The sequence below is a fragment of the Manis pentadactyla genome, chromosome 1 (genome assembly GCF_030020395.1).
Source record: "Manis pentadactyla isolate mManPen7 chromosome 1, mManPen7.hap1, whole genome shotgun sequence".
Taxonomy (NCBI): Eukaryota; Metazoa; Chordata; class Mammalia; order Pholidota; family Manidae; genus Manis; species Manis pentadactyla.
In genome coordinates, this window is record NC_080019.1 from 43,844,085 (window position 1) to 43,856,118 (window position 12,034).

Below are 12,034 nucleotides of genomic sequence, written 5' to 3' on the forward strand. Positions count from 1 at the left end.
GTCTGTACATGTCTTTGGGTTTGAGGTGAGTTTCTTGTAAGCAGCATATAGATGGGTCTTGCTTTTTTATCTATTCTGTTACTCTGTGTCTTTTGATTGGTGCATTCAACCCATTAACATTTAGGGTGACTATTGAAAGATATGTACTTATTGCCATTGCAGGCTTTAAATTCGTGGTTACCAAAGGTTCAAGGTTAGCCTCTTTAGTATCTTACTGCCTAACTTAGCTCGCTTATTGAGCTGTTATATACACTGTCTGGAGATTCTTTTCTTCTCTCCCTTCTTGTTCCTCCTCCTCGATTCTTCATATGTTGGGTGTTTTGTGCTGTGCTCTTTCTAGGAGTGCTCCCATCTAGAGAAGTCCCTGTAAGATGTTCTGTAGAGGTGGTTTGTGGAAAGCAAATTCCCTCAGCTTTTGTTTGTCTGGGAATTGTTTAATCCCACCATCATATTTGAATGGTAGTCGTGCTGGATACAGTATCCTTGGTTCAAGGCCCTTCTGTTTCATTGTATTAAATATATCATGCCATTCTCTTCTGGCCTGTAGGGTTTCTGTTGAGAAATCTGATGTTAGCCTGATGGGTTTCCCTTTATAGGTGACCTTTTTCTCTCTAGCTGCCTTTAAAACTCTTCCCTTGTCCTTGATCTTTGCCATTTTAATTATTATGTGTCTTGGTGTTGTCCTTCTTGGATCCTTTCTGTTGGGGGTTCTGTGTATTTCCGTGGTCTGTTCGATTATTTCCTCCCCCAGTTTGGGGAAGTTTTCAACAATTATTTCTTCTAAGATACTTTCCATCTCTTTTCCTCTCTCTTCTTCTTCTGGGACCCCTATAATACGGATATTTTTCCTTTTGGATTGGTCACACAGTTCTCTTAATATTGTTTCATTCCTGGAGATCCTTTTGTCTCTCTCTATGTCAGCTTCTATGCGTTCCTGTTCTCTGATTTCACTTCCATCAATGGCCTCTTGCATTCTCTCCATTCTGCTTATAAACCCTTCCAGAGTTTGTTTCATTTCTGCGATCTCCTTTCTGGCATCTGTGATCTCCCTCCGGACTTCATCCCATTTCTCTTGCGTATATCTCTGCATCTCTGTCAGCATGTTTATGATTCTTATTTTGAATTCTTTTTCAGGAAGACTGGTTAGGTCTGTCTCCTTCTCTGGTGTTGTCTCTGTGATCTTTGTCTGCCTGTAGCTTTGCCTTTTCATGGTGATAGGAATAGTTTGCAGAGCTGGGACGAGTGACGGCTGGAAGGACTTCCTTTCTTGTTGGTTTGTGGCCCTCCTTTCCTGGGAGAACAGCGACCTCTAGTGGCTTGTGCTGCGCAGCTGCACGCAGACAGGGTTTCTGCTTCCTGCCGGGCTGCTATGGAGTTTATCTCCGCTGTTGCTGTGGGCGTGGCCTGGCTCGGGCAGCTACTCCAAAGTGGTGGAGTCGCGTTGGAGCGGGAGCGGCTGGGAGGCTATTTATCTCTGTAAGGGGCCTCCCTGCTCCCTGCAGCCCAGGGGTTAGGGTGCCCAGAGATCCCCGGATTCCCTACCTCTGGATTAAGTGTCCCGCCCTGCCCCTTTAAGACTTCCAAAAAGCACCCACCAAAACAAAACAACGACCACCGAAAAAAAAAAAATGTTTTTAATTAAAAAGAAAAAAAAAATCTTTTTAATTAAAAAAAAAAAGGTGGTCTCTCGTTTTTCTTTATTCTCCGGTGCCAGCCTCAGGCGTCTGCTCACCAGTCTTGCTGCCCTGTTTCCGTAGTATTGGAGTCCCTATCCCTTTAAGACTACCAAAATGCGCTTGCCAAAAAAAAAAAAAAAAATGGGCGCTCACTTTTCTGGTGTCCTCCTGCGCCAGGCCACCGGTGCCCGCTCACTGTTCTTGCTGCCCTGTTTCCCTAGTTGCTTATTGGGGTCCCTATCCGTTTAAGACTTCCAAAAAGCGCTCGCCAAAATAAAACAGCAAAAAAGCAAAAAAAAATGGTCACGTGCTTTCCTTATGTCCTCCTGCCCCCGGCCTCCAGTGCCCACTCACTGTTCTTGCTGCCCTGTTTTCCTAGTATCGAGGGCCCTGCACTCTGACCCGGATGGCTAGGGCTGAGTGTTCGGCAGCCCTGTGCTCCGTCTCCCTCCCGCTCTGCCTGCTCTTCTTCCGCCGGGAGCTGGGGGGAGGGGCGCTCGGCTCCCGCGGGGCCGGGGCTTGTATCTTACCCCCTTCACAAGGCGCTGGGTTCTCTCAGGTGCGGATGTGGTCTGGATATTGTCCTGTGTCCTCTGGTCTTTATTCTAGGAAGGGTTGTCTTTGTTATATTTTCATAGATATATGTTGTTTTGGGAGGAGATTTCCGCTGCTCTACTCACGCCGCCATTTTCCGCCCCTCGACCTGCTGCTGTTTTCTTCCTTCAGTTTTTGCTTTGTTCTTATACTCCACAGATGAGTGGAATCATTTGGTACTTGCCTTTCTCTACCTGGCTTATTTCACTGAGAATACCCACTAGCTCCATCCATGTTGCTGCAAATGGTAGAATTTGTTTTCTTCTTATGGCTGAATAATATTACATTGGGTATATGTACCACCTCTTCTTTATCTGAGAAGTTGGTTGGTACAGTTTCAATCTTTTTGAATTTACTGAGGCTCTTTTTGTGGCCTAGTATGTGGTCTATTCTGGAGAATGTTCCATGTGCACTTGAGAAGAATGTGTATCCTGCTGCTTTTGGGTGTAGATTTCTGTAGATGTCTATTAGGTCCATCTGTTCTATTGTGTTGTTCACTGCCTCTGTGTCCTTACTTATTTTCTGTCTGGTTGATCTGTCCTTTGGAGTGAGTGGTGTGTTGAAGTCTCCTAGAACGAATGCATTGCATTCTATTTCCTCCTTTAATTCTGTTAGTATTTGTTTCACATATGTCGGTGCTCCTGTGTTGGTTGCATATATATTTAGAATGGTTATATCCTCTTGTTGGACTGAGCCCTTTATCATTATGTAATGTACTTCTTTATCTCTTGTGACTTTCTTTGTTTTGAAGTCTATTTTGTCTGATACTAGTACTGGAACACCTGCTTTTTTCTCCCTATTGTTTGCATGAAATATCTTTTTCCACTCCCTGACTTTTAGTTTGTACATGTCTTTGGGTTTGAGGTGAGTCTCTTGTAAGCAGCATAAAGATGGGTCTTGCTTTTTTTATCCATTCAGTGACTCTATGTCTTTTGATTGGTGCATTCAGTCCATTTACATTTAGGGTGATTATCAATAGATATGTACTTATTGCCATTGCAGGCTTTGAGTTTGTGGTTACCAGAGGTTCAACTATAGCTTCTTTACTATCTAACCATCTAACTTTAACTCACTTATTACGCTATTATTAACACAATCTGATGATTCCTTATTTCTCTCCCTTCTTTTTCTTCCTCCTCCACTCTATATTTTAGGTGTTTTATTCTGTCCTCTTTTGTGTTTCCCTTGACTGCTTTTGTGGATAGCTGATTTTTTTTGCCTTTAGTTAGTATTTGGTTGGTCTGCTTTCTTTGCTGTGTTTTTATTTTCTCTGGTGACATCTATTTAGCCTTAGGAGTGCTTCCATCTAGAGCAGTCCCTCTAAAATACCCTGTAGAGGTGGTTTGTGTGAGGCAAATCCCCTCAACTTTTGCTTGTCTGGGAATTGTTTCATCCCTCCTTCATATTTAAATGATAATCATGCTGGATACAGTATTCTTGGTTCAAGGCCCTTCTGTTTCATTGCATTAAATATATCATGTCATTCTCTTCTGGACTGTAAGGTTTTTGTTGAGAAGTCTGATGATAGCCTGATGGGTTTTCCTTCATAGGTGATCTTTTTTCTCTCTCTGACTGCCTTTAATACCCTTTCCTTGTCTTTGATCTTTGCCATTTTAATTATTATATGTCTTGGTGGTGTCCTCCTTGGTCCCTTGTGTTGGGAGATTTGTGGGCTTCCATGATCTCAGAGACTATTTCCTTCCCCAGCTTCGGGAAGTTTTCAGCAATTATTTCTTCAGACACTTTCTATCCCTTTTTGTCTCTCTTCTTCTTGTACCCATATAATGTGAATATTGTTCCATTTGGTTTGGTCACAGTTCTCTTAATATTCTTTCATTCCTAGAGATCCCTTTATATCTCTCGGCCTCAGCTTCTCTGTATTCCTGTTCTCTGATTTCTATTCCATTAACAGTCTCTTGCACCTCATCCAGTCTGCTCTTAAGTCCTTCTATTGATTGTTTCATGTCTGTTTTCTCCCTCTGGACTTCATCCCTTAGCTCTTGCATATTTATCTGCAGGTCTCTCAGCATGGTTGTGACCTTTATTTTGAATTCTTTTTCAGGAAGACTGGTTAAATCTATCTCACTAGGCCCTCTCTCTGGCGTTGTTTGAGTGACTTTTGACTGAACTAGGTTCTTCTGCCTTTTCATGGTGATAGAAGTGATTGCTGGCAGGTGGCACATGTGTCAGCTGGGAGAACAAAGTCCCTTCCTGGTTGCTGGTCACCTTGCCCTTCTCTGCTTCCTGTGCCAGTTACCTCCACACAGGAAGCAGTCTCTGGGTTAATTCCTTGAGCTGCCATGGGCGTAGCAGCCCTCTGGATAACCTAGGGCACTGCAGGGGTCGCAGATGTGCCGGGTGTGTTCTCCTACAAGAACAGTGCCCCTTTGTGCCTCCCATACCTTGCTCTGGCTTCTTCTGTCTGTGCCAGGCAGCTGCATACTGGCGGCAGCCTCTGGGTCTGGCCCAGTTAGCTGTGTGCTGGGAGAAGACTCTGTGTGGTTGCTGTAAGTGGGGCTGTTCCCTGGCACGTCCACAGCAATGGCGGGTCAGCCAGTTTGCTTGCAGCACTGGTGGAGTGGAATGAATGGCAGGCTGCTTATCTCTGTGAAGGGCTTTGGAGATGCATTGCCACCCAAGGGGTTAGGGTGCCTTAAGTTCCTTAAGATTCCCAGCCTACTGGGCTGAGTGTACCAGGACGATTTTGTCCACCTGTTAAAACCTTGTCCCTTTAAGACTTCTAAAGCACCCACTTTTCTTTTGTCCCAGGGGAGCCAGCTGTGGAGACCTGCTTGCAGTCTCTGTCTCAGATTTTACTTTTCTGTTTCTCTGATATGCAGCACACCATGCAATGTGTGTCTGTGCTCCTGGTGCAGATTACTAGGGCTGGTTATTTCACAGTCCTGTGCTTCCACTCCCTCCCCACTCTGATTCTTTTCCTCTGGCCAGTGAGCTGGGGTGGGGGGAGTGCTCGGGTCCCGCCGGGTCACAGCTTTGTATCTTACCCTTTTTGTGAGATGCTGAGTTCTCACAGATGTAGATGTAGCCTGGCTATTGTACTGCATCTTCTGGTCTCTCTTTTAGGAATAGTTGTATTTGCTGTATTTTCAAAATGTATATGATTTTGGGGGGAGATTTCTGCCACCTTACTCAGGCCGCCATCTGGAGCGCCCCCCACAAACATGTCCTGCCTGCCTTCTTGAGCACCTGAACTCTCTGGGCTCCACCTGAGGCTCAGGCCTCACCTGTTACTGATAGCCACTGACCTCTAGACCTTCTTGCTAGTTGGAAAGATCATTATCTCTGTGCCCCACCAGCTGTTGAGACCATGCTGCCCTCAGAGCTGCAGGTAGGTGTAGCAGCAGACACATACCCCGGGGCCTCCTTGGGCAACCAGGAGCTTGCTCATCCTGAGCTTGACCACCTGTTAGGGTGGAGGTTTTTTACCCAGGAGACACCTCCCACCTGAACTGGGGGAGCGGTAGGTAAAGCCAGTTTTCTATCCCTCCTAGATAGTTTTTCTGTCCCGCTATGTGCCTTCTATACAATCCTAAGGTGCCTTGTGTACAGCTCCTCAGACAGTGCCTGGCAGGCTGGAGCCCCAGTTGTCCACAGTGGGGACCCCATTATTAACACACTCTTGTCCTGATCTGACTCCCAGGACCATGCCAATGTGTAGGAGAGGCTGGCAGAAATGGTCTGTTTTCTGTGTGACCATATGTCCAGTGAGAAATCCTATTACCAAGAAAGAAGGGCAAAGTGGACACTGGGTTCAACGACATGCCTGGGCCACAGCACACTTGCTGATTACCATTCAATTGAGAATGCTTGGATTTCAAAGGTGGTTAAGTTCACAGGGAGACACAAAATATATGGCAACCCCCTGAATTTTCTGCCTAAGCACCCCTCTCCCAAGCCACAGAGAACAAACTGAAGTGCTAGAGAGTTAACACCCTCAGTTGATGATGGAAGGGTGTTGGTGAACACATACCCTGGTTCCTTGCCTCTGGCTGGGAACAGCTCTGCACCTCATTTCCCACAGTGTAAGGTGTTGGTCAGCGCATTCTGTATCTCTTGCCTCCTCTCTCTTCCCCACCCCAGCTGATGTTTCTTGGAATTATCTCCCAAATCAACTACCTGCATCCAGCTCATCTCAGTCTATGTGTGGGTAGATCTCAAAAGAAGACAGTAGCAGGGCTGGAATTTGAACCCATGTGTGGGTGACCCAAAAATGATGCTCTTTCTGACAAAGCACATGTGGCCCTGACCAGGTCTCCCAGGCATGCCTTATGCCTGGTTCCCAGCATCTCCTGATACTCATGATGCTGTTCAGTTCCTGACTGGCTGTGCCCTTTCTTCCAGGGTGCTATCTAGTTTCCAGTCACTCCTGCCTCTATAACCTTCTGGCCTCACTTGGAGACCATATGCTGAGCTGAGAGCTCTTGTCCTGAAACCATGGGAAACTATTCCCATTCTAAGACTGGGCATGGGTGTAGGGGTGTAATTATTTGTGGCTATGGTTTGTCTGTGGCCTGGAGTTTTTCAAACTCTTTGCAATCATTTAGATGCAACCTGCCCTGCATGTGCGTGATGTGGCTGTCATCTCTGTTTTCTTGGCTCCCTCCTCAATGCCTTTGAAATGGGCCACCCTGGCCCAGTTTACAGTCTTCAAGGCTCATCTGTCTATGGTTACACCGTCTTTCCCTCTCTCCCCTCACAGGAAACACTAATCAAAACTAGAACTCCACATTCCTGAGGAGGGGGTGATCGTATTTCTGGTAGGCTCCATGAGGGTCAGCAATGAAGTCAAATGGTGTATGGATCAGAGACCCTCTGATGTTACATGGTGACCGGGGCTTGTCCCTGATTCACACATTGGTTGTGTGGGGTCCTTCTAGGGGCTCTCTCTGCCATAGAACACTTCCTTTACCCTCTGTCCCTAATTGTACAGAACTCTGTTCCTGGGACAGGGCAGCTGACCAGAGGTGAGGTACAATAAGGCACCAGTGGCAATGATGGAGAAAACCAAAGGGCTGGGTGCAGAGATGACCTTGGAAAGCACAGCTTCCATGTGGGCTTTGCTCTGCAAACCCATGCGAAGCTTACGGGGTAATTTATTAAGCAACTCCCACTTGTCAGCTGGTCCCACTGAGAGTCCCAGTAATGACTATATGGGCTGGCATGGGGACTCCTGGAGCACAGGGCATTAGCATTGCCCCTTGCAGAGGTGAGGAGCAATGGAGAAACCTAGAGAGAGCCTGCGTGCATGGCCAAGGGAGACTTGGTATCTGACGAATGAGGTGTCTCCTAACTGGGTAGTTCAACTGGTAGCTTAGCTGGCAGGAAACAGAGTTCGGAAAAGGAGATTTATCTGGGTTATGTTTGTGGATATACAAATACAATAAAATACAGTACAATCCAGTCAGAACATCTCTGTGTTTGGCTGTGAATGGTTGTCTGACAAGAGCATATTAGAAGAGTGTTCTGGATGCCCATAAATTCATGCTTCCTGAGAGTTTAATGGATTCCTTAGTTTCACTAAAGCTTTCTGAAACCTCAAATCTTATTTTCATTTCAGGGTTATTTCTTTAATAGCAGACGTCTTGTATTCAAGGGAGCTGTGGCAGCTACCTTGTCCCCTGTCCTTTTTCCTGACCAAACATACTGTCCCTTATATGCTTGTTGGGTGGGTTATAAGGGCAATAATCTAGGCACTTAAAGAATCATTCACCATTACTGGTAGGAATGTAAAATGGTATAGCTGCTACAGAAACAGTATGTGGTTACTCAAAAAATTATAAATATAATTACCATATGACCCAGAAATTCCAGTCATATATTTGCCCAAAAGAATTGAAAGCAAGGACTTGAATAGATATTTGTGTACTAATGTTCACAGGAGCATTATTCACGATAATCAGAAGGTAGAAACAACTCAATGTCTACTGACAGATGAACAGGTAAGCAAAACGTGGTGTATAGCCACATAGTGGAATATTATTCAGCCTTAAAAAGGAAAGAAGTCCTAACACATGGTTGAAACTTGAAAGCATTATGCCAAGTAAAACAAGCCAGATACAAAAGGACAAGTGTCATATGATTCCACTTATTTGAAGTGCCTAAAATAGTCATATTCATAGAGAAAGTAGAACAGTGGTTCCCAGGTGCTGGAGGGAAGAGGGAATGCAGAGTTAGTGTTTGATGGGTATAGAGTTTCAGTTTGGGATGATGAAAAATTTTTGGAGATGGATAGTAGTAATGGTTGCACAATGATGTGAATGTACTTAAAGCCACTGAATTATACATTTGAACATGATTAAAATGGTAAATTTTATATTATGCATATTTCACAAAAAAAAGTTTTAAAGAAGTCATTTTGTGAGTGTTTGTGATGTATACTTTCATTATGTGTACAAAAATCCTTTTATTTAGTCATTCTGATTTCTCTTCATACATGACTACAAAGTACTAATAATCCTGTTTTGTGTCCAGGAGGGCCTCTCTGCCAAGCAGGTATGCTCGTTCACCACGTGGTTTCAGGATTCTCAACTGATCATCAGCTTTTCCTGGGTGGTGTTGTGGAGAGGGGGTGAGAGCTCTTGGGGAGCCTGATACCTTGTCCTTTATTCTGTTAATAAGTTGCCTTCCTAGAAGGAAAAAAGGTTGAAAGATGCTGACAAAGAAGGCAAAGATTGCCCTAGCATCTCATAGCAAATGGCTCATATAAAAGCTGAAAAAAAAAAAAAGCACGCACTTTGATGACTAGGGTATATGTGAATCAGAAGCATGAGAAATAAACACATCTGAAATACAGGTAGGTTTAAAAATGAAAGTGAAGTGATGCTTAGCAAAGACCCCCAGAGAAATTGTTCCAGATGTTCAGTGAAATTTGGAACAGAGTCAGGTCCACCCAGCTCAGTGCTATCTGAGAAAGGGAGGGAAAGGGAAAGAAACGAAGGAGGAAGAAGGAAATTAAGGAGGGTGATGGGGTTGCTTCTGGTGTGTATATTTGTGAAACTAAATACAACTGATGAAAGATGGTGAGTCCTTGAGCAATGAATCAGGCGACCTGAGTTTTTGAAGGTGAAATTGCAGGGCAGAGGTTTACGGCAGCTCCTGGGCTGTATGCTCAGGGATCTTTACTCCATGGAAACTCAGGGTTAGAAGGATTATACAGGGTGTACTGGATTCTTCCCCTTTAATTGCGCTTGGGTTTCTTTATGCAGTTCTCTCTTTTGGCATTGTTTTCTGAACTGAAAATCTTGTCATGTTAATTTATTTATAATCTAACAGAGGCTGAAAATGCACAGATTTTTACTGACAAGCCACAGTAATTAATTTGCTGTTGACTGCTGAAGTTCACATGAGAATGCTGAGGGTGAGTTTCTGTTGGTTGGTAGATGTCCTAAGATTGGGTTAAATCATCCTCCTGCTGTCCTAGAGAACATATCTGAGTCCAGAATTAACATGACTTTTATCTGTAAACCACCCAGAAGAGTTTAAATTAAAGAACAAACCTACTGCCCAAGGAGTGCCTAAAACTCCTTGTCTCTGGCGCCGAGACTGCCCGCACGCCGAAACAACTGGCGGCTTGCTCGGCCCGTGCTGTGGGCCAGCCTTGCGCTCGGTGCTGGCAAAGGAAGACTCCTGCCTTTGAAGAAAAACTCCCAGTCTAGTTGGTGCTGACATACTCTAAACAATTAGCCGTGGTATAATTTTCTAAGTGTTATTACGAAAGCCTATGTACAGTGCTGTAGGAACACAGGAGACCTAGTGAGCAGTTTCCTGTTTGTGCACAGCTATGTATACATGAGTGTGTGTGTGATAGAGAAGGCTCCAGAGAGAGAGACACTTGTCCTTTGTGTTAAAGAATGACTGGAATTTCTAAAGGCAAGGGAAGGGGCAACTCCAGATAGAGGGAACTGCATAAATAAAATAGATGGCAGTCCAAGCCAAAAAAGAGTTTTTGTCCTGAAAACAGTATTGATTAAAAAACAAAAAATTATTTATCTTTCTTCTCTTCTCCTCTCATTTCCACCTTTTCTTTCCTTTTCTTCCTACGTGTCCCTTCTTTTCCTGAACAATTCATCCTAAAGCCATTAGCTGGGGAGGAGCAAGTAGGTATCTAGGCCCGAGGAAACCACGCACCGCATCCGGACCACAGAGGTGTGGAGAGCCTGGCATGGGGTGTCAGTGTCCACGGGGGCACAGCCCGGTGTGGCGAGTCACAGCATTTAGGTAAAGGAGTTCTCCAGGAGGAGCCGCCTGGAGCGAGATGAGGGGTGTCCGTTCAGCCGCAGAGCTATCGAGGTGTAGGAGATCAGAGAGAGACAACAAACTCAGAATCATACTTACTGATCAAGTTAATTTGTGCACTCAACAAAAATATGTGGAGCACACGCCGAGTCCCACGCCCTGCAATGGGGAAGGCAGTGGTGAGTAAGGTGGGCGCAGACGCCGTTCTCATGAAGCTGAGGGTCTTTGGGGAGGTGCTCCACCCAAACTGAGGAAGAAATAAACTAATGTCTTTTGCAAAAATGTAGGTCTCATAACAAAATGCACTGCAAATAAAACCAATGAAAACAATACTCAAATTCTTACTGCCAGTGAGAGTGGAGTGGAGCGGCCTGTCACCCAAAAGGGGCCAGTAATGGGTCACATTTAGAAATACTTGTCTGGATGTGCCAACATTTAGCAATGTCTTTGCTCCTCCGTGGTTCTTCCATATACCATTCTAGACTGACTTTCATTTTCCTGCTGATGTATATGCTTTAATTGTTCTTTCAATGGAACCTAGATTTTGCTGGTACTCTTGAGCAGTAGTTTAACTAGGACAGAATCTGGTTGGAGAGTAATTTCCCATCAGCATTTGAAGGAATTCCTTTGTCTTTGGGCATCTATAGCTGCTCCTAAGAAGTCTACTTCCAAAAGAACAACCATCACATAGATAGCAATCCTTCTCTTATCTCTAGGAGCTTTTAGGATATTCTACCTGTATTTGATGCACTGCTATTTCATTATATTATAACAGGATGTGAACTTGTTTTTATTTAATCTTAGAAAGTCAACCTTTATGTCTTTGAATATAATTCTCCATTTGCTCTCTCCTTGAAGATATGTTGGTCCTACTTATTCTTTTGTTCATTTCTCTTAATTTTTCTTTCTTTCATATTTTCTCTTTTTCTCTCTGTGGAATTTCTGGGTGGCTACCTCAATCTACTTCCTATCTATTAATTCTCTATTCCTGTATATCAACTTGTCCATTGAGTTTTTTTAATGATTTTACTGAGATATAATTCCCATGCCACAAAATCCACCATTTTAAAGTGTACAATTCAGTGCTTTTTACAGGCTTGCACAACTCTCATCTCTAATTCCAGGACATTTTCATCACCCCCAAAAAGCAGCCCTGTACCCATTTGTAGCCGCTCCTCATTTGCTCCCACCTCCACCCTCTGGCCACTCACTTACATTCTGCCTCTCTAAATTTGCCTCTTTACCTCATCTTGACATTTCATATAAATGGAATCATATAATATGGTGCCTTTTGTGTCTGCTTCTTTCACTCAGTATGTTTTCAAAGTTCATCCATGTTGTAGCATGTGGATCAGTACTTTGTTTCTTTTTGTGGCTGGATAATATTACATTGTATGGAGAGGCCATATTTTGTTTATCAGTTCTTCAGTTGATGGAGATTTGGGTTGTTTCCACTTTTTGGATGTTATGAATAATGATGCTATGATTACTTGTGTGCAAGTTTTTGT